Source organism: Mya arenaria, chromosome 4 (genome assembly GCF_026914265.1).
Source record: "Mya arenaria isolate MELC-2E11 chromosome 4, ASM2691426v1".
NCBI lineage: Eukaryota > Metazoa > Mollusca > Bivalvia > Myida > Myidae > Mya > Mya arenaria.
The window spans coordinates 72789547-72813436 of record NC_069125.1 but is presented as its reverse complement, the minus strand read 5'-3'; the positions used below and the strand labels follow the sequence as shown (position 1 = coordinate 72813436).

Genomic DNA, 23890 nt, shown 5'->3' with positions numbered 1-23890 from the left:
GAAGGCGTCCCAAGTACCTTCTATGATATGATTGGTCTATATATTTTTGCCCAACAGGATATTGCGCCAGAGTAAAGAAAAGCTGAAAACATACAAGATTTTGTTCCAAGATTTCCTGATCCTCTTACGGAGGATATTTAGACACTGGCTTTCCGGTCACAAGTTTTACTTTGATGTCTTTCATGTTATGACTTATGGCGATCCCAGAATTCGCGGGTACCACAGTGTACATGCCTCCTTTTGTGACCGTTGTTTGATTTCTGCTCTTTGTGGTCATTAATACTATGTATTTGTTTCAAAATTCCAAGTACATGTAAATTGCCTGTTTGTTTTAAAGTTCTTTTATACAAAAGAGTTCAAAGGTTTGGTATATTATTACATACTTTAACCATTGTTGTTTTTATGTTTGAAGGTTATATCTATACAATAGTTTACTATTTTTCAGAGTTTGGTCCTGTTTGTATTACCTGAGAACTATAGTGAACCAGATTGATCCCCAGTGCTGCGTACATGGACACATGGAACTGTGGGTACGGTGTCGTCACGTCCACATGTGCCTTTGTTGCGTGACTTCTATTGTTAAAGACTTTCTTGTTTACAAACATGTTAGACCTAATTATTGCAAATATTTTATTAGTTTTCATGTGAAGTTTACATTCTTTTCGATTTTCATTTCTACCTTTGTGATTGTGTTTTGTCAAAAGAAGTAGATTTAAGTTTTTATAACAAAACAGAAAAAGTAAGCCCAGTTTAAGAATGAAGTAATTATAAAACCTGTTGATTCATGTATTTTCTAGTTCTTTGAGGCAAAATGAACTGGACGAAAATGAAGGAGGCGTTAAAGACAACATTGGTTCAGTATGGGAAGATTGTTACAGCTGGTCCTCTCCCCTTTAAAAAGTAGAATCAGAATGAGCAGTGACAAGTCATTCAGAAACTAACAGTTTTAATGGCAATGCTCTCTTCTACATATATTTGTATTTTTAAGCTGGTATATCTGAATGAAATATCTACAAAATACTGTTACTTGAAAGATTTTTTCTTTCAGGCTAGTTATTTTTCCATTTCGATTTTTATTTATTTTTACTTCAGCGTAGTTTCCCTCTAGCTGGTTGCACTTCATTTTTTTCCATTTTTTTATTTTTTTTTTTGGTTTAATATAAGTATCAAATATAAACCATTTTTATTAATCATGTTGTATGAACTGGTTCATTTATGTTTGCAACTTAATGCTTTGTTTTGTATGACAAACAACATCATACACTTGTTTGTATGGATGTTAATTGAGGCAATAACAAACATACACATTGGTGCACAAAATAAATAGTCAAATTGTAAATGATACAACAATTAGGGGTTTGCATTAAGGCAGCCAGCTGACATTCAAAACTCTAAAAATAGTTTGAATAGATAATATTAAATCAATTTTAACATCATTTTATCTTGTGAGTTGGCCATATTTGAAAAAAAAGAGTATTTTTAACGGGGTATTTTTTTGCAATTATTTCCATGTTATTGGTAAAAATATTGAGCATTGTTTTAATTAGGTAGTAACTAACCACTTCATTACATTAAATGACTCATTAACCTGCCTATGTTCTATTGATCAAAACATTCATGTTTTTGTATAATGATCATGAAATACATACCATAATAATTATTGAGTGGTTTGATTGAAATTAGATGATGCCATGCTTCAAAAAATGCCTATTGATTGCATGGTAATAGTCTGTCCCATACATGCTAAGAATATTACATCAGTCACTCATAATCTCTACGGTGCATTCTCTGTGAAGAACATTGAACAAATTTCAGATCCGTAATGTAATTAAAGTGTTTATTTTAGCACAGGCTCTTTATAAATTTATCATTTATACGCATGCTCTTAGTACCAGTTGTTAAATTAAGTTCTGTTTTACCATGGAAGTTAAATGTTTTCAATGTCCTAATTAATATTCATTGGTTGAAATTTTGTTGAAATTTTATGAAGGACTTATTCAAGGGCACATTTTGTTATCTAATATGTTATTCATTTAAGTGAATAGGTTGAAATTACTTTCCCGGGTATACTTCCTTTTTGTGCGAGAGATAGTGACCCATAACCCTTAAGAATTCCTCAAATGCACATTCAATCTTAGCAAAGCCCTAAACATAATCTTATAAAGTATTCAAAACACACCCTAAATTTTCAATGAGCCTTATTTACGATGTTATAAACAAATAAAAAAACTATAGATAACAAACAGGACTAACGATTTGACCAAAATATTGCATTGTTTTTTATCCTGATGTGTATCCTTAAACTTAGATATAACAATAAAACAAAGGAAATGTGTAAGTAGGAAGTATTGATTGTACAAGTATCAAAATTATCAGTTGTAATGATCACTTTAAAATGTTAGTTTATTTCTTTGTTGCTTTGTGAAGCATCGTCCTTTGCACCAACGCTTTTCAAAGCAGTGACACATTGCTTATGAAAAGGGCTATATAAATATGTATACTGTTATAATAATGTCCTTATCGCTAAGCGTGCCGCTCTAGTAGATAGCTTTATACGGGTAAGCCGGAAATGGCTGCTTATAGCAGAGATAACGGGATATAGAGATTTTTATTTAGATTTTGAAATATACGTATCCAAGTAGGTTTGGATCGATCGCTTTATTTGCCCTGTTTATGTAGCACACAGGTGAAATTGGCAAAATTATCAGGCCTTGGTTTACATGGTAATAGAGGGAATTATCAAATTTTACAATAGTTACCATTAGTGAGGGCTCATATTGTAAAATGAATTTAAACTTTAAAATTGCCTTAAATTGATGAAAATGGTCTTAAAATTAATAAGCATAATTAGTTTCAGTAAATTGAGGGCAGGTGGCTTGACTATTACAAAAAGATACAATGAATGTTGTAATAATAATTTAAGTAACAAGTTTACAGACAATAATGTCCAATGTGACAGCAATTTGCACTCACAAGAAATCTTTCTAAAGAAACTGTAGTTGTTAGATTCTAACCCTTTTGAAGTGACATTCCATTTATTAAATGTAAAATGTATGTGGGGCTTCCTTTTATGCAATGATCTTGCTGCATAAAAAAATGCTCTCCGTTGTATGATGTATAGGGCTTGACTTTCCTGTAATGGTGTGCCTGGTTTCCCTGGGAACAAGGAGAGGTGATGGTCAACTCTGCTTGCTGGTCATTTACTGCGCATGTACAGGTGAAGTATTTGCAACATTACAGCACTATTTATTTAATTAATTACAGGTAGTTAGAACTGAGTTATTCTATGTCACAGTTACAAACAAAACTAAAGAGCTTTTATTGCCACCAACTAATAATACAGCCCTAAAATCTGCTTTATACATCTGATTAGGAACCATTACACCAGTGAAGAAGCTTTGAGTATCCAACCAGGGAACCTCTGACCCAAAGTCTGATTGATTTAGAGGTGTAGTTTATGGTTGTTTAACAATAAGACAAACCCCCAACCAAGAAAACTGTGTTCCTATTATAGACCTCTGTGTTTGTATTTAAGACTTGAAGGTGGTCTATTATCCTGTGTCTGTATTTAAGACTTGAAGGTGGTCTATTATCCTGTGTTTGTATTTAAGTCATGAAGATGGCCTGGACTATAAGTCTTTGTTTGTATTTAAGTCTTGAAGATGGTCTATTACCCTGTGTTTCTATTTAAAGCTTGAAGGTGTTCTATTACCCTGTATTTGTATTTAAGCATTGAAGGTTGTCTATTATCCTGTGTTTGTCTATTACTTTGTGTCTGTATTTGAGTCTTGAAGATGGTCTATTATCCTGTGTCTGTATTTAAGTCCTGAAGGTGGTCTATTATCCTGTGTCTGTATTTAAGACTTGAAGGTGGTCTATTATCCTGTGTCTGTATTTAAGACTTGAAGGTGGTCTATTACTCTGTGTCTGTATTTAAGTTTTGTAGGTTGTCTATTATCCTGTGTCTGTATTTAAGTTTTGAAGGTGGTCTAGTATCCCGTGTCTGTATTTAGTTTTTGAAAGTTGTCTATTATCCTGTGTCTGTATTAAAGACTTGAAGGTGGTCTATTATCATGTGTCTGTATTTAAGTCTTGAAGGTGGTCTATTACTCTGTGTATGTATTTAAGTGTTGAAGGGGGTCTATCATCCTGTGTCTGTATTTAAGTTTTGAAGGTGGTCTAGTATCTCGTGTCTGTATTTAGTTTTTGAAAGTTGTCTTTTATCCTGTGTCTGTATTAAAGACTTGAAGGTGGTCTATTATCATGTGTCTGTATTTAAGTCTTGAAGGTGGTCTATTATCATGTGTCTGTATTCAAGACTTGAAGGTGGTCTATTATCATGTGTCTGTATTTAAGTCTTGAAGGTGGTCTATTATCATGTGTCTGTATTCAAGACTTGAAGGTGGTCTATTATCCTGTGTTTGTATTTAATATTTGAAGGTGGTCTTTTATCCTGTGTTTGTATTTAATATTTGAAGGTGGTCTATTATCCTGTGTTTGTATTTAATATTTGAAGGTGGTCTATTATCATGTGTCTGTATTCAAGACTTGAAGGTGGTCTATTATCCTGTGTTTGTATTTAATATTTGAAGGTGGTCTATTATCATGTGTCTGTATTCAAGACTTGAAGGTGGTCTATTATCTTGTGTCTGTATTTAATATTTGAAGGTGGTCTATTATCATGTGTCTGTATTCAAGACTTGAAGGTGGTCTATTATCCTGTGTTTGTATTTAATATTTGAAGGTGGTCTTTTATCCTGTGTTTGTATTTAATATTTGAAGGTGGTCTATTATCCTGTGTTTGTATTTAATATTTGAAGGTGGTCTATTATCATGTGTCTGTATTTAAGTTTTGAAGGTGGTCTATTATCCTGTGTTTGTATTTAATATTTGAAGGTGGTCTTTTATCCTGTGTCTGTATTTAAGACTTGCAGGTGGTGTATTTTTCTGTGTTGGTATTTAAGTCTTGAAGGTGGTCTATTATCCTGTGTCTGTATTTTAGTCTGGAAGGTGGTCTATTATCCTGTTTCTGTATTTTAGTCTGGAAGGTGGTCTATTATCCTGTGTCTGTATTTTAGTCTGGAAGGTGGCCTATTACCCTGTGTCTGTATTTAAGCTTTGAAAGTGGTCTATTATTCTGTGTCTGTATTTAAGCTTTGAAAGTGGTCTATTATCCTGTGTCTGTATTTAAGCTTTGAAAGTAGTCTATTACCCTGTGTCTGTATTTAAGCTTTGAAAGTGGTCTATTACTCTGTGTCTGTATTTAAGCTTTGGAAGTGGTCTATTACCCTGTGTCTGTATTTAAGCTTTGAGAGTGGTCTATTACCCTGTGTCTGTATTTAAGCTTTGAAAGTAGTCTATTATCCTGTGTATGTATTAAAGACTTGAAGGTGGTCTATTATCTTGTGTCTGTATTTAAGTGTTGAAGGTGGTCTATTATCATGTGTCTGTATTTAAGATTTGAAGGTGGTCTATTATCTTGTGTCTGTATTTAAGCCTTGAAGGTGGTCTATTGTCCTGTGTCTTTATTTAAGTTTTGAAGGTGGTCTATTACCCTGTTTTTGTATTTCAGTCTTGAGGGTGGTCTATTATCCTGTGTCTGTATTTAAGTCTTGAAGGTGGTCTGTTACCCTGTGTCTGTATTTTAGTTTTGAAGGTAGTCTATTACCCTGTGTCTGTATTTAAGTCTTGAAGGTGGAGTATTACCCTGTGTCTTTATTTTAAAGTCTTAAAGGTGTGTCTGTACTTAAGTTTTGAAGGTGGTTTATTATCCCGTGTCTGTATATAAGTTTCGAAGGTGGTGTATTACCCTATGTCTGTATTTACGATTTGAAGGTGGCTTTGTCTGTATTTAAGTCTTGAATGTGATCTATTATCTTGTGTTTGTATTAAGTTGTGAAGGTCGTCTGTTATCCTAAAGATCCCCCTTTATCTTCCACTTATATTTTTAAGCTGAGTCAAAAGTCTACTGTGTTGTCACTGGAACTCTTTGTCAGGAAAATTACAGACCCAAATTTCATCCCTTTCTTGTATAATAGAAGCTATAATTTAAGCTGTTGTAAAGTACCTATCCACTGTTCAAATTATCTAAATATGCTATAGAAGTTTATTTACATAAGCCATCAATATTTAAGTTAGAATTTGAAAAGGTAGCCTTGGATATCTAAAGGTTTTCTGTTTATCTAAATGATTTACTTAGAGTTTGAATATAGTTTAGATATTCAAACAAAGGGAAGTGGAGGTGAATATTTGTCTTGGCTTTTGCAGTAGATGTGTTTGTTTGGTGACAACGGTGAGGCAGTCTTTCAGTTTCCATGGTGAGAGCTGACAGCACATGGCTTCTTCTGGTGAGTTCTTCTGTGTTTTGAGCAGAGGTTTGTCAAGATTTGAAACCAGTTTTCTTATAAAGGTTAATAATATTAACGTTAAGTTTGTTATAGCATTTTCTTAAAGAACACAAAATGAATTCATCACAATAGATTTGATTCATTCAATAAGCCAATATGGAAGCAACTCAGGTATTGCCTTTGCCTTGGTGTTGTCGTGTTGGATAGTGTCTTGCAAAAACTTAAATGGCAGATGAATCGTGAACATTCTATAGCAGGTTACCATGATAAACGGCTTGTGTTTAGCAAGACCCATCACTGACTGATAGATTTAAAGAGTTATGCCCCTTTTATTAACAGATAAGGGGTTTGTGGCTCTCTTGATGTTTCTATTCTATTTCTTCTGAAATCTGTAGTTTCCTGTCATTGTTTCTTGTCTGCATATAGATTGCCAACTGTGCTGTATGTTATTCCAGTCAGTTAACATTTTCTACTAAATAAAACTAGGATTTGAAATATAACTTATTATATAGAACCTGAGCCTCGATTGCTAATATTTCATTTAGAAATATAAAAAATGTTTGATAAATAGTTTCTTATTGTTTAGACGTTTTATTGAAACACTTAATAATTACACTATTACTGTATATTGTTTCTCATATTTCTAAGTAGTTAAATGTCTGCTTTTTTACAAGTAGTTTCATGTTCATAGACTTTAAATGAACAATTTTATGGCATAATATACCAAGTAAATAAACACATCAGAAATAATGTATAGGTGATTCAAATGTTCACATCTTTATCCCTTCTGATTGTGGTTTGTAGACATATTCAGCACTAGAAAAATTAGCTTCAAGTTTCAAAGTAATATTGTTCTATAAGTACAATTATTATTTTTAGAATTTAAAGCCTTGCTCAGTAACAAGGATTTCTCTAACTTCGAGATATTTATTTTTGGATGGTTATGCAACATGGAATGCCAGTTGATAAATATAGTCTTGGTTGAGAAATGGCCATAATTCAGTCATGGAACACTCTAACAGGGCGAAAAGAGACACTTTTATTGATAAATAACTTAACTGTTCCTATAAAGAGTAGTAAACAGTATAAATATGTATGTATCCATAAAACTACAAGTCTTTTATTGTTATCAGACTATCAGAATAATTTATTAGAAGCCATCTGGAGCAATGATCAGAATTTCTCTTGTGAAGTTCAAACTTTAACAAATTCTGAGTATACGAAGTAAATATTGAAAATATCTTTCTAAACTTTGTTGAAATACTTGATTGTGTCTTTTTTTTAATATTAAGCAGACATTATTTGTTTTAAGTTTATACAATGCTGTGCTCGGGAATCAAGTCAAATATGGTATGATTCTGCTTGTAACTGAGATATCTCAATCTTTTCATGTAGGAGATTAATTAAAACTATCATGAGCTCTTTTTCAGTTAATTTTAGTTTGATAAAATTATAAGGTTTCAGTTCCCTTTGAAGCAAAATTAAAAATGATATAATTTGTCATTAGGATAGAGTATGGAAAAGTGGTTGCCATGTTATACGCTTCTCTTCTTATGTTTCCATGATTAATAAAACAACATGATTTCAAACAAAGCTCGGGAAATAAAGTCACTAATAAAATTGTTCTTTATGTTATGAATTGTATGGGTGCAGTTCTAATTCTGTATGTAATATATTGTATGGGTGAAGGTTCTATTTCTATATATAATAAATTGTATGGCTGCAGTTCTATTTCTAAATGTAATATATTATATAGGTGCAGTTTCAATTCAATATGTAATATATTGTATGGGTGGAGTTCTAATTCTGTATGTAATATATTGTATGGGCGGAGTTCTAATTCTGTATGTAATATATTGTATGGGTGGAGTTCTAATTCTGTATGTAATATATTGTATGGGTGGAGTTCTAATTCTGTATGTAATATATTGTATGGGTGGAGTTCTAATTCTGTATGTAATATATTGTATGGGTGGAGTTCTAATTCTGTATGTAATATAATGTATGGGTACAGTTCTAATTCTCTGTGTAATATATTGTATGGGTGCAGTTCTAAATCTGTATGTTATATATTGTATGTGTGCAGTTTTAATTCCATATGTAATAAAATGTACTGGTGCAGTTCTGATTTTATATGTAATATAGTGCATGGGTGAAGTCCTAATTCTATATGATATATATATTGAATGGGTGCAGTTCTAATTCCATATGTAATTTATTGTATGGGTGCAGTTCTAATTCCATATGTAATTTATTGTATGGGTGCATTTCTAATTCATTATGTAATATCATGTATGGGTGGAGTTCTAATTCTGTATGTAATATCATGTATGGGTGGAGTTCTAAATCTGTATGTAATATCATGTATGGGTGGAGTTCTAATTCTGTATGTAATATAATGTATGGGTGCAGTTCTAATTCTATATGTTATATATTGTATGGGTGCAGTTCTAATTCTATATGTTATATATTGTATGGGTGCAGTTCTTATATTGTATGTAATATAATGTATGGGTGCAGTTCTAATTATATGTGTAATATATTGTATGGGTGCAGTTCTAATTCATTATGTAATATAATGTAAGGGTGCAGTTCTAATTCTATATGTAATATATTGTATGGGGCAGTTCTAATTCTATATGTAATATAATGTATGGGTGCAGTTCTAATTCTGTATGTTATATAATGTTTGGGAGCAGTTCTAATTCTATATGTAATATATTGTATGGAGCAGTTCTAATTCTATATGTAATATAATGTATGGGTGCAGTTCTAATTCTATATGTACTATATTGTATGGGTGCAGTTCTAATTCTGTATGTAATAAATTGTATGTGTGCAGTTCTAATTCTATATGTAATATATTTTATGGGTGCAGTTCTAATTCTATATTTAATATAATGTATGGGTGCAGTTCTAATTCTATATGTTATATATTGTATGGGTGCAGTTCTAATTCTATATGTAATATAATGTATGGGTGCAGTTCTAATTCTATATGTAATATAATGTATGGGTGTAGTTCTAATTCAATATGTAATATAATGTATGGGTGCAGTTCTAATTCTATATGTAATGTTATGTATGGGTGCAGTTCTAATTCAATATGTAATATATTATATGGGTGCAGTTCTAATTCTATATTTAATATAATGTATGGGTGCAGTTCTAATTCTATATGTTATATATTGTATGGGTGCAGTTCTAATTCTATATGTTATATATTGTATGGGTGCAGTTCTAATTCTATATTTAATATAATGTATGGGTGCAGTTCTAATTCTATATGTTATATATTGTATGGGTGCAGTTCTAATTCTATATGTTATATATTGTATGGGTGCAGTTCTAATTCTATATGTTATATATTGTTTGGGTGCAGTTCTAATTCTATATGTAATATAATGTATGGGTGCAGTTCTAATTCTATATGTAATATAATGTATGGGTGCAGTTCTAATTCTATATGTAATATAATGTATGGGTGCAGTTCTAATTCTATATGTAATATAATGTATGGGTGCAGTTCTAATTCTATATGTAATATAATGTATGGGTGCTGTTCTAATTCAATATGTAATTTATTGTATGGGTGCAGTTCTAAAGGGCCTTTAGATAAAGCTTTGAAGTTGTCAAAAAGAAATAAGTGTTGAAAGTTTTAAAATAGACTTTGTAGGAACGAAATTTCTAAAAGTACTTAAAATTATAGTGAGACAATATTTTGCAACAATACCCATCCCTACTGCTTGTGCAAGAAGAGCTACATTCATTACTAGGTTGATACTGATGACCGATAAGTTAATAATACAAATCATTGTTGTAAAATTTGTTTCATATTTATTGATGTTGATGAAGATGTATAAGGTCATGTTTTGAACAAGCTATTAGCTTATTTTTATTTCTTTCATATTTAGCTCATTTGGGTTTTTATATTTTGGAAGAAGTAGTCAGGGCGTTATGATATAGCTTCATGTAGTAAGCAGCAGAAGATGTTCTGACTCCAGTCCAGAATATGCTGGGCTGTTATTTTTATGTTCAACTCATGAAAGTCCGTTTTTTTTGACAAAAATATATCTTTATTTATCTACAAGTAATGAAATAGTTTCCTTAAATGATACTTTATCTGCTAAACAGTTTAATTAAGGAAGATATCTTTTGAAATCTGTATGTTTTGTATATATCAAGGATTATATCTAACAAAAGAAAAAGAAGGGTTTAGTTTACTTTTGAAAGCTTTGCTGTCAAATAGTGTGTTTCAATTGGACTGTGTTCATGCTTTTATGATATTTGATCTCAATCCGTTACCTAGGCAATTTACTAATATCTATATTTGTATTTACTCAATCGTTGAGAGATTTCCGGTTTCGGCTTTCTGAAAGGTACTTATTTACCTGCTGGCCCCGAATGTTAATCTATTTGATAAAAGATAAACTCAAGGTAGTTTGAATAACGTTTAACTCTATCAGTAAAAATTGATATTTTTAATTTTCAGTTTTGAGGAAAATTATATCACACTGTTATAAAGGGTATTACAACAGCAAGTATCGTATATCTTGATTATTACAAGTTCATGGATATTTAGTTATTTTTGTATTGAAATAGTATATAAAGTAGACTTACAAAGAAGACTTGAAAGTAATGGCAACAGCTGCTATTTGCATGAATGGTTCTCAATGAATTTTCCATTTGAATTGTATGCTGAAGCCAAGTTTTAGCTGTATGAATAGGGGACAAATAAGGGCCGTAGATAAAAGGTAAATAAAAGCTCGCTTTTGAATTTTAATGAAAGGACATTAAGTTTCTATAGAAATTGAGAAGATTTAAGTATGTTTAAGTGTAGAATTACCGCGTGGTTTAAATGGGTAATATTTGTAAGTCGAAAGTTACATATTTTAACAAAGGGACCGAGCTTCCTGTCTATGGAAAAGGTGCTGTAAACATAGAAATGATCATTACCATGTGACCCAGAGAACTATAGTGTTATCTTTGATAAATTTAGCAGTTTGACAATTTATTTTCAATGTAAGTATGAATATTTGTGGATAAGGATGGAAAACATTGGATAAGAGCGGGTAATTTTGTCACTTGTGTCAAGATAAATGTGAACTTATGGGAATTAGGATTATTAGCTGAATTAATGAGCAGAATGTGACTACATTATATTGAAATATTTGTTTCTTTATTTGTTCATGTTTCAGCTATCTTTTTGATGTATATTAAAGGCCACCCTCGGCATGGATGTTCCAAGAATGTCTATTTTAGAGATGGGGGAGAGAAAAAATACTTTAATAATTAATGGGTTTGATTTGTACCTAGAAGACAGATAAATGATGGTGATTGCATGCTAAGTAATTGTAAATATTCTATCTACCAGAATGTTTGGAAGTCCATTGTCAACAATGAATCTTTACAATGTTACAGACTGATTTTCCTGATGTTTTCTCCAGTTAGGCAATCATACAGTTACAATATAATGCTTTTCAAACATTTACAGACTATGCAGACATTTGTTTGAACTTAATTGCTTGGCAGATGCATTTTCTGTATTAATGACAATTGTTTGCTTTGATGAAATCTTTTATTTGAATAATGATAATGTAAATGGAATATAATACTCGGAATTGCAGTCCTAATCGTATATATTGTTTTTTGCTAGTGATAGATAAATTTCTGCAATAGGATGTTAAAAGGTTTTATAGAAGTTTACATTAGAACAACGCAATATAATTTACTGATTATACAAAAAGCATTGAATTTAACAGTCAACACTTAAGTCAAAAGTTTCTATAGAATATCATCACTCATCTCAAAGTTTAATCCATATATGGAAATGATCAATAAGCACATTTCATGTCGTATTGCGCCGGCTCTGGTTTTTCTAAGGAAAACTGATATAAGGTTTGTTAGGACAACTGTTTACCCTCCGACAGCCACCTTAGAACGGCCTCTTCATTTGCTAAATGTCCCGTTGTTGCTTGGAACTCTCTCTCAGCTCTGCCTCATGATCGGGAAGGGGAAGGGTGGTGGCAAAAAACGTAGGTCTCTCGTAGATGCTGGTTGGATCCTGGGCGGTTATGTTTTCCAATAGTTTGCCATGCCGTTAAATAGCGGTAAACCTTGCTGGTGTCAGTTGATGGCATTCATAATATATACATTGATGGGATAGCTCCCCTCTCTGAGCATGCTGTTGTCACCGGTTGTGTCGTTTCCGTGTCGCCAGGTGACGCACCTTCTGTACGCTCATAACGACCTTTTGCAATGTAAGTTCTTCGTTGTCATGTGCGCATTAATGTTTTGTTTCTCAATTAGTTGTATCAGTTTGCATTGGCAAATAATTAATATGAATCATGTAAGGTTACATCAATTGTTTAATATGTTCTTTTGAATATACTATTATATTGTTCATAAATATGTCTATTATGGTCAATGAAATGGTGTAAACTATGACTTTGAAATATTTATTTTTAAGTCAAAAATGGAAAAGGGAGTTTTCAGGATTCCACATCAATTTTGAATAAAACTTAATTAATATGACCTCTTTTTAATAGAACACTATCAATATCGTAATTGTGATATTGTCTTAATTGAAAAGACTTGTCTTAAAAAGTGTGAAATATAATTATATGTGTGAATTTATATGGTACTTTTTGAGGTTTTGGTTCCTTTCAGAACTTGGGTTCCACTATCTTAAACAGAAATGCGTTAGAATGAATCTGTATTAATATCTATTTCTTAGATCTTATACATTTAATTGTATTGAGTTTGAAATATGATTTTCTGATGATATGACATTCAACTTTTTGTATTTATAAATCTACAGGATATGATACTGACTGTTTTGTGATTTGTGTCAGTTAGAGGGAGGAAACATATCCTTCTTATAAAGGAAATTATAACATGGTTTGCCTTATGATAACATAGTATTTACTGTTGTTTTTTTAATGCTTTCACTGTTTGATTGTAGTTATCTGGACTACTTGAAAAGGACAGGTCAGTGAAAATGCTTTTGAATCAGTTGATTAAAATTTACCCAATTATGGAAATGCTTTTCTTGATAAAATATTTGCTCGTTATGTATGGTTGAACAATTCATTAATAGTGATCAATATTTAGTATTTACTTATTGGAACAGGTAGATGTAATTGCCATCCAGAGTTACCCGTTTCCATTTGCTTTTGTTCCGAATCTTGAAACTAGATACTGTTTACTCACAATATGGAAGGTTTTATAAAAGATTTAAGTGTGATTATCAAAACTATCAGAAATGCCATAGAAATATATTATTGACTAAATACCCTTTGTTTAATAATTCAGTAATCAATATCATAAACTTAATGCTTATTATCAAAAATGAGTCATTCTAGCAGTTTAATTAAGGTGTAAGAACCGGACAAAACAAAAACAGATAATAATAGGAATTATACATAGATCAAAGCTATAAATGTGATTTCGTAAAGAAAAAAGAGGCGATTGATTTGCGATATAGCGTTATGGCCGGTTCATGATTGAGTCAATTCATGAGTTAGCGGGAGTATTTGATGTGGGTTTACATTGTGTATAATTATATTTATACCTTTTATGTGCATGGCGGTGAAGATAATTCATATCAAGTGTTCACTATACAAACGGTAGGCTTTGATAGATATAATAGGTCTACATGGTTGTGTACATTTTACCATGCGGTCGAGCTAACCATGTGCTTTTCTTTGTCTGAGTTTAAGTAAAAAAATGTGAATTGTGAGGGAGCGGGCAAAAATGATAAAGTTCTATTTTGGTTTGATATGATATATTTTACCCACTTGAGCAAGATATTAGTAAAATAAAAAAATTCGTAGGACTGTTTTTCTTAAACAAGGTGAGTGTTTACTTACAAATATAATTGTCAGTTACATATTTGATGTATGTAAGTTATATTTAACTCAATACCTTTCACCTTTGCTAAATGCAAGTAAATAATTGTAAAGAAGTTTTTATAATTGAAATTTGTCTTAAAGGAGTAAAATATGCTTTTTGGTATGTTTCAAAAGCTTTCTTAGTAATTTCATATTTAATGCTTTTATATAAGAGTTTAAACTATTAAGCTGTTTAGTATTGACTTGGAACATGTTATATCTCTTCTCCCTGATAAACATTTTATTTCTCCATCAGTTCTGCTTTGTGGCCCAAGCACCAATGGGTCCAACATAAAAAACTTCTTTCAGATAATTTTGACTGGGTTTAAAATGTAGTAAAATACATGTATGTATGAAGCCGATTGTATCATTCTACTTCAAAATTTACACAATGGTCGAGTCAAGATGTTACTTAACTTGTACATGCATTCTTTACACACCATGTGTTTATAGCCAAATGTATTTAATCTTGGACCCATTCATAAATCTGGTGTAACAAGTTACAAATTTATTTGTGACTGTGTTTTGGGCTATATGGACGTTGTGACTGTTTGGGCAAAATGGGCATTGTGACTGTGTTTGGGGTATATGGGAGCTGTGACTGTGTTTGGGCAATATGGGTGTTGTGACTGTGTTTGGGCGATATGGGCATTGTGACTGTGTTTGGGCGATATGGGCATTCTGACTGTGTCTAGTCTATATGGGTGTTGTGACTGTGTTTGGGCGATATGGGCATTGTGACTGTGTTTGGGTGATATGGGCATTCTGACTGTGTCTAGTCTATATGGGTGTTGTGACTGTGTTTGGGCGATATGGGCATTGTGACTGTGTCTAGTCTATATGGGCGTTCTGACTGTGTTTGGGCGATATGGGCATTGTGACTGTGTTTGGGCTGTATGGACGTTGTGACTGCAGTGTTTGGGCTAAATGGGCATTGTGACTGTGTTTGGGCTGTATGGACGTTGTGACTGCAGTGTTTGGGCTAAATGGGCATTGTGACTATGTTTGGGCTGTATGGACGTTGTGACTGCAGTGTTTGGGCTAAATGGGCATTGTGACTGTGTTTGGGCTGTATGGACGTTGTGACTGCAGTGTTTGGGCTAAATGGGCATTGTGACTATGTTTGGGCTTAAATGATGTTATGACTGTGTTTGCGCAATTTGGGCATTGTCACTGTATTAAGTCTATATGGGCATTGTGACTGTGTTTATTCTATATGGGCGTTGTGACTGTGTTTAGTCTATATGGCCGTTGTGACTGTGTTTAGTCTACATGGGCATTGTGACTGTGTTTAGTCTATATGGGCATTGTGACTGTCTTTAGTCTATATTGGCATTGTGACTGTGTTTAGTCTATATGGGCATTGTGACTGTGTTTAGTCTACATGGGCGTTGTGACTGTGTTTAGTCTACATGGGCGTTGTGACTGTGTTTAGTCCATATGGGCATTGTGACTGTGTTTGGGCAATTTGGGCATTGTGACTGTGTTTGGGCAATTTGGGCATTGTGACTGTTTAGTCTATATGGGTGTTGTGACTGTGTTTAGTCTATATGGGCATTGTGACTCTGTTTGGGCAATTTGGGCATTGTGTCTGTGTTTGAGCCATATGGGCATTGTGACTGTGTTTTGGGCCATATGGGCGTTGTAAATGTGTTGGAGCGATATGGGCGTTGTGACTGTGTTTGGGCTATATTGGCGTTTTGACTGTGTTTGGGCTTTATGAGCTTTTTGCTTATAATAATGCGCCCAATTCTCTCACATAATCTCAAACATTGCTTATCTTTAAATGATTTAACTGGGATTGATTCAATTTAACAACAGTATGTAATTCTTTTAAACCATAGTTTAAAGAAATCTATTCATATAACTCTGATTAAACTGTTTTAAAAATAATGTCCCTGGATGAAATCAGAAATCCCCACATATAATTCAGTTAAATATATTAAAAAGGATTGCTTAAGGCTTACCAAGACTACTTAAAGATTACCAATATGAATTAATATCATTCAGACTTCACTGTTCTAGGAGTGATATGTCCTTTATATTTTTATTAAAAAAGAAATTGATATTCATTTTCGTATTTCTTTACATTGCTCAGTATTATTTTGAAATACATGGTCAGACTCTTACTGTTATTTTGTCCAGCTCTCTTGGACTTTGAAATGACTTCGCATAAATATTTACCATGAGTGGTTGAAAACAAACTGCAAACATGTCATCTTCCCTCAATCCATGGAGCAGGAATATTTGTTGGTAGATGTCCCTGTTAATATAAGTCGGCCCTAGTTTACCCTACTGTTTTGATAGGCTCTTACTTTTTCAAAGAAAAGCCCTACTTTTTTGGTAAAAATGGTGTGTCCTAAAATGCTCTCAGAATGACTGGAACGTAGAAAATGGATTGCTCAATTTAAGATTTCTGGGGGACACCCCTAGCTAACAAGTTACTTAGATATAAGCCTATTAAAACAAAAACCTTTTGTAGAACCCTGCACTCAATGTACATCAATTTGGCAGTAAATGTTCAAAAATGTCAGCAAAGAGCCCTACCATTTCTACCTGACTTTACCATAAAATCACACAATACAGTGTATAGCCACAGGTGTATGTACGGTGACAACATCTAGACTTGGCAACACAATACTTGGGAAACGTGTACAGTTGTATGGCCACAGGTGTATGTATAGTGACAGCCCCTAGAATCAGCAACATGCCACTTGGGAAATGTATATCTATCTGGCTTTTAGCTAAGAATAGCCACAGGTGTATGTACAGTGACAGCCCCTAGAATTGATATCAATATGTATCTATTTGAGGCAAAGCTTCAGGAATAGCCACAGGTGTATGTACAGTGACAGCCCCTAGAATTGATATCAATATGTATCTATTTGAGGCAAAGCTTCAGGAATGGCCACAGGTGTATGTACAGTGACTTCACCTAGAATTGACATCAATATGTATCTATTTGAGGCAAAGCTTCAGGAATGGCCACAGGTGTATGTACAGTGACAGCCCCTAGAATTGATATCAATATGTATCTATTTGAGGCAAAGCTTCAGGAATGGCCACAGGTGTATGTACAGTGACTTCACCTAGAATTGACATCAATATGTATCTATTTGAGGCAAAGCTTCAGGAATGGCCACAGGTGTATGTACAGTGACTTCACCTAGAATTGATATCAATATGTATCTATTTGAGGCAAAGCTTCAGGAATGGCCACAGGTGTATGTACAGTGACAGCACCTAGAATTGATATCAATATGTATCTATTTGAGGCAAAGCTTCAGGAATAGCCACAGGTGTATGTACAGTGACTTCACCTAGAATTGACATCAATATGTATCTATTTGAGGCAAAGCTTCAGGAATGGCCACAGGTGTATGTACAGTGACTTCACCTAGAATTGACATCAATATGTATCTATTTGAGGCAAAGCTTCAGGAATGGCCACAGGTGTATGTACAGTGACTTCACCTAGAATGTATATCAATATGTATCTATTTGAGGCAAAGCTTCAGGAATGGCCACAGGTGTATGTACAGTGACTTCACCTAGAATTGATATCAATATGTATCTATTTGAGGCAAAGCTTCAGGAATGGCCACAGGTGTATGTACAGTGACAGCCCCTAGAATTGATATCAATATGTATCTATTTGAGGCAAAGCTTCAGGAATGGCCACAGGTGTATGTACAGTGACAGCCCCTAGAATTGACATCAATATGTATCTATTTGAGGCAAAGCTTCAGGAATGGCCACAGGTGTATGTACAGTGACTTCACCTAGAATTGGCAACATTATCTTGCAGTAAGGATGGAGTAACAACAAAAAGTGGAAAACAATTATGGCCAAAACCGGTAAAACGTTGGAGGGGAATGATGCGGTATGGCCCTTGACTCCATGATGATACATATCAACAAATTTGGCCTAGACAAGCCCTGTCTGTTCAATACACTTGGGTTGAGTTTCCACATAATATTGAAAGCTATTTCCTTATGAGTTTTCTCTAATACCGTTTTCTAAGACAGTAAATTCTCATGTCTTCGATACCGTTGTCTAGACTAAAGTGCCGTCTACTTTGATACCAGCAGACGGTTTACTTATTTTTCTCCCAGATTTGTCAAGACATTTTAATACCTATCACGCTTTTTATTTATGTCTTACAATTGCGATTCATTGCTTTCCTCCTGCACAACTTAAGTCGTTTTCTTATTCGATGTCATATTGTGGCGGAGAAATGTCTTCATACTTAATTAAATTGCTGGCTTTTTATTTACAGATTTTCCTTGAACATATATGTCCCAATGGAAGGAAAGTTGGAAAAATGATAGAATTCTTGTAGACTATTGGATAAATGATGCCCCCACAGGATGTGTTTTAACCTTGCTAATCTTCTTGATTTTAAACAATGTTTGGGGCAATGATATATTATGTTTGCTCATAATCATTAACTATTGAGATTTTCATTCTGAAATTAGTTTTAAAAATTCTCAATATATGTCCTTATTGTGCACATTTATTATGAATGATCAGACTTGCCCAAATCTATGTAATCTATGTAAAAAGTTGGGATATAGCCTTTCAGTTATTGTCTTGAACTCAGTTTTACCAGTGTTGATATTTTAGCTTGTGTTTTGCCTCGTTGTAATTATAAGAGTCAACGTCTGAAGACTTGGTCGAGTTTACACTTTACTGCCGTACATACCTCGGATAACATTCAAGACATTCACATAAAACCTGGTACAACCAATTCGAAAGACAAGGGACATAATTATGAGTACAAGTCCCATGACTCTGGCCATAATACATCTTAAGTGATGTCCCTTGATTTACTGATAAAGATATCATGTTGGTATCAACTCATAGGTTTCTTTCTTTGCAGTGCTGAGAAAATCATCCCAGAGAACCTTGCCCAATGTTCACTAATTTCTGGAGTCGGGAATTTGAAACTTAAGTATCAAAATTCTTCATTTTATTGTACAATCTATTTTCAAAAGAGCAATAATGGTAAAACTGGCCATATATGTTTAATAACTGTTTACCCATATTTTGTATACTATATAAACCAATTTTTTCCATTATTGCTTTCAAATAGAGATTTACAATGAAATTAAGATGAGCAGTTTTGATTTACATACTGCGACTCAAGTTGTTAGTGTATATATGGGCCCTGCACTGTTTATGGTTTATCAAATATATCTGCATTAAACTGCGCATTATGTTGCATTGTGGGACAGTATGACAGTATTGAAGCCTGCAGCACCTGTTATATGAAGTGTATATTTCATAAAACATTCCTTGTTTCAGGAAAACAGCCCATAGTTGCCACTCCCCATCACTGACATCTTATAGCTGCGGACAGGGAGGATTCACTGATTCGCAATAAACTGATTTTGTGAGTATTTTAAAATCAAAGAAGTAGACCTAGTAATAGAAATTACTATAAATATTTTCATTTAACCAGAACCCCGTTTTGAAAACTTTGTTATGAATATCAGTTGATGAAAGGTCTGTTTACTTAAGATGATGTAGTGTGAAATGTGATGTTTTTTATACTTTACGATTTACTTTAAAGTCAATTTCTGATTATCATCTCAAATATCTTCAAAATTATTGATGCCAAAAAAGGAATTCAGCATTTAAATCTTCCATACAAGCCGAAATCATAATAATTATCTCCAAAATGATAACATTTCATTGAAGAAACTAGGGAAAAAAGCAAAAAATGAAACCGATCAATTCTCATTTTAAAGAATGTCTTGAGGTAAGGCCAGGACGTATTTTCCTATCCGGAATTTGCTGCATTCCCGTTGCACAAAATTACGCCAGCTTTTACATTACAATCAATATCGGAAAGAACGTAATGAGACCTTAAAGCCAACTTTCTACAATAAATTCTAAACTTTTAACCAAATTTGAAATTTAAATTCATTGCTCCAGAGCACAGATATTGCATCCCTCCATGAAAAAAATGTATTCATTATTGTTTTAATCATTACCTAAAAAATTAGAAAAGGTTTTAGTACAGCTTTATTTTCTTCATGGAGCCTTATTATACAATGAGTGTGTGAAATTCTACTCACAGAAAGGATTTCAGTGTTTTTGCCAGAGGAACATTGGTGCATTAGCATGAAAAGCTGTCATTTCTAAAAGGTGGAAGGTACATGGAATTCAGATTCCGATTCTCATAAAACATCCAAGTTGAATAAAACAAAAATAAAATCAACATATTTGCTGCAATACATGGAATTTCATTCTGTAACAAATGCCTGAGCTTCGGATCTGATGTAAAACATTGCTGAAATCATCTATGGCATGATTTAATGCTTGTACAAAAAAAATCAGAACAGCAGTCAGTATATGTTTAAAAGTTCCATTTCCATAAAACACTGTGTTCATTTCCCTATATGACATCACCTGCCGTTCTGAAACATTGCACGGGACACAGAATAACGGATTATGTCAAATACTCACTGATTAATTGCAAAACTTAAAATGTGAGTTTAGTTATTAATAAGCAAAGTACTTGATAATGTCAAAGGTTTATGATTTAACAGACTTCATCATTCATTGCAGCTTTTAGTTACTGATTTTGTCATTTCCACATTTAATGTTTGGAAAATGTTACTGTGCAATTCTACAGTCTGAATGTTTTTTTAGCATCTTCCTAGTAAACATTGGAGTTGAAGACAAACATTACCGAAGAAAAGATCTCCCTTTCCCTTCCAAACCTAGCTGTACAGTGAGTTGGGCTGGACTCTACTTGCTGGAGGTTACTGGTCTGAAACCTACCGAGGATACTAGTAGAACAAAAGTACTTTTTTACCATTCCAAACTCTGAGTGGGGTCTGACATAGAATCATAGTTTTTGGATACGATGTCAAGAACTATTTGTTGGGTCTACTATTGGCACCTACTACTACTTCAAGCAGATATCAGTTTAACTCACTGTACTAGTCATTAAGCTTTTCTACTTTTCAGAGAAGAGGTTGAGGTCATTATACTGACTCAAAATGAAGGGGTGATGTCACATAAGCCATAACATAGTTTTAGCATGATTTTTGATCGGGGGGGGGGGGGGCCCTTCCGTGCCAATGTTCATAGTAGGCATATCAGATCCTTACTACAAATCATTATTAATACTTGGTTTACTATTACAATTCGCAGCAAGTCACTTAACTCTGGCTATTTTTTTGTAAAATTTTGCTGTTTTTTTTTACTAAGAAGAAAACGAACAAGCTTTTTTCCACTTGCTTTGCTTTTGTTTTCTCTTCAGTTGACATTATTTTACATTTTGTTCATATTCACAAATTATTATCTCGTGCCTTTGATGTTTACATTTTTAGTAGTAAATGATCTAAATAAAAATGAGTGTTGTGAACCATGAATGTTCCGGTATTGTCTAGATGTTGGTTACTAAGCATGCAGACTGTTTTCAAAAATACAAAACCAGTCTGTGGCCATATTAAGGTTACCTGAATTATTAATGTACAGTGTGCATGCTGATGTTCACTCATCAGGTAGATTTACTATTAATCATCAAGTAAAAACCATTTGTAATGGTATGTCTTGTTTGTAGTGAAAGGTATACAACAATATAATATGGTTATATCTGCTCAATAGCACATGATCTTCCATTTGTAGGCAGCAGGATCCCTGAAAATGGTCTCTTGTGTTCAAGTTTTTTTCGTAAAAGGCAAAACTTACAGTGAAGGATTTTGTACATAACTCAGAATAATTAATGTTTAAAAGCATCTTGGAAGAAATGCATTTTCATTACGTAATATTGATCCCTGTGTGCATGCTCTTTCCTAGGCCTCATGCACGATTGTGCATGCTAATTAAAGTTTGAAATAGTGCTTGTGTTTAAATAGATTTCTGCAAATTGCGAGTTATGTTGATTAGTTATGGTTATCCATGGATTAGGGCTAAATTGTTCGTTGTTTCTAGATTGATTTCACTTTTTACATGTCATAATGTTTGCATCCAAAATTAAATTTACACAGTGTTTCTGTGAGCTATAGTGAGCATGTCAAAGTGTTAAAGTGAGTTTTTCTGATTGTATGGCCATTTAGATTGGATCTCTAGTCTTCTGATGCTAAATATTTGGCAACCATTTTTCAACATTTTTCTCTTTCCTTATCATTCCTCTCTAGGGATTTAAACTTGAAAAGTTAAGGTGATGACCTCTGACTGACCAGAAGCTTGCTGTGACCAGTTACATCACTCACATACAGGATGACCCCACTATCACTGCACATTAAATAGCCCTGAAATTACCTCAAGTGGATATATTTATTTATAAAACCTAACCACAAGACCATGTGATGGGAAGTCAAGTTGAAGTTGACTTTCTGATATCTTATGTGAGATTGTCACCCCATAGTTTACTCTAAGTCTATTATGTTTATTCATGTGGGTTTACGGGGCTTATAGCCCAGCGATTGCAGCAATGGTCATGTGACTGTTCCCTGCCCTTTTGGCCCCATCCTATAGCTTTTCTACACCTAGAAGCCGATTTGTTACCTGTCATCGGTTGACGCTGATACAAGTCAATGTTAGGTTTTAGCCTATTCAAATTGTAGAAAGGTTTATTGAAGTTTGGTGCATCCCTTAAATTGACCAGGTCTTTTTCAGGGTTTCACAGGGTCTGCTTATATAATCGCCCTGAACTTTGACACTTTTTGTCATCCATATGATCCAGCTGCAGCGTCCTTTTCTCGCATTTATTGGATGCAATAATTAAATCTTACATTCACGTCTGACAGGACTTAAGTCGGGTAAATTTAACTTGTTTATTGATACAAAAGGGGCAATGAACAGGGCATCGCTGAAAATAGTGCACAATAGACAATGGTTATGCGCTGACCGCTTGATCTTGTCCGATTTGTGACCCGATGTATTGTGCTCGGTCTGATGCGTGCCTGCATTGCTGTAGGATTACTCAATAGCGTAGCGTTGCCTACTAGTATAGCAGACGTCAAGTTTGGGTCACGGGGCCTGCTGAGATCTGCAAATGACAAAAAGAAAGCCTTAAATTACAATTGTGCATAGATCTTAGCGGATTTTGTGACAGTCCCAGCAGCAGAAGCTTTGTCATCGATTAATGGGCCTGACAAAGAACAGGCTTCTGTAAACAGTCTTGCATAAAGAACATTTAGACAGATTTTCATCAGAAATGTCACTTTCCTTGCATCTCAAGACACTGTCATGTTTCATTTTACTTTCATGCACAGCACATGAATGGTCAGTAAAATCAAATTAATTATTGCATTTGAATTTTGCTGGACATTCATGTTGTCTGAGCATAAAGGTACAATAAAATTAGTTGCTAAGTAACAATGTTTATTCCCACCATCTATTTCAGTCCATTTTGACAAGTTGACCTGTGAAATTTGTGTGTTAATGATGCATTTTCATGCTGCTGCCAGAATGATATAACCTTTGCAATAAATAAGGGGCTGGATATTTACATTGAGGGAGCAAGAATGACTTGACCCAGGGTCAAGTAGATAGTTCATGCCTCCGAAAATAATGAGAATTAGATAAGAGACCCTGATGGTCAGTCTTGAAATAACTGATAGCCATGATTTAGAAATAGATTAATTAGATTTAAAAGTAAAGACAAGCAAAAATGTATTCCTCCTCCTG

The 23890-nt window shown here is 33.6% G+C and overlaps 1 protein-coding gene across 23 annotated transcripts in view; it reads left to right on the top strand.

Moving 5' to 3' along the window:
• The window catches only part of LOC128230542 (uncharacterized), an 81812-nt gene that overhangs the window by 28037 nt on the left and 29885 nt on the right, over positions 1-23890 (top strand). For 10 of the 23 annotated variants that reach the window (XM_052942896.1, XM_052942903.1, XM_052942907.1 and 7 more), the window contains 4 exons: positions 446-530; positions 798-3217; positions 6268-6347; positions 19547-19634. The gene's annotated coding sequence lies outside the window, so the exon portion shown is untranslated. Of the gene's footprint in view, positions 1-445; positions 3218-6267; positions 6348-10990; positions 11102-11252; positions 11370-11398; positions 11420-13952; positions 14203-16038; positions 16060-19020; positions 19194-19546; positions 19635-23890 lie in introns of those variants that run through there. The other 13 variants (XM_052942910.1, XM_052942909.1, XM_052942897.1 and 10 more) reach the window with 9 other exon arrangements.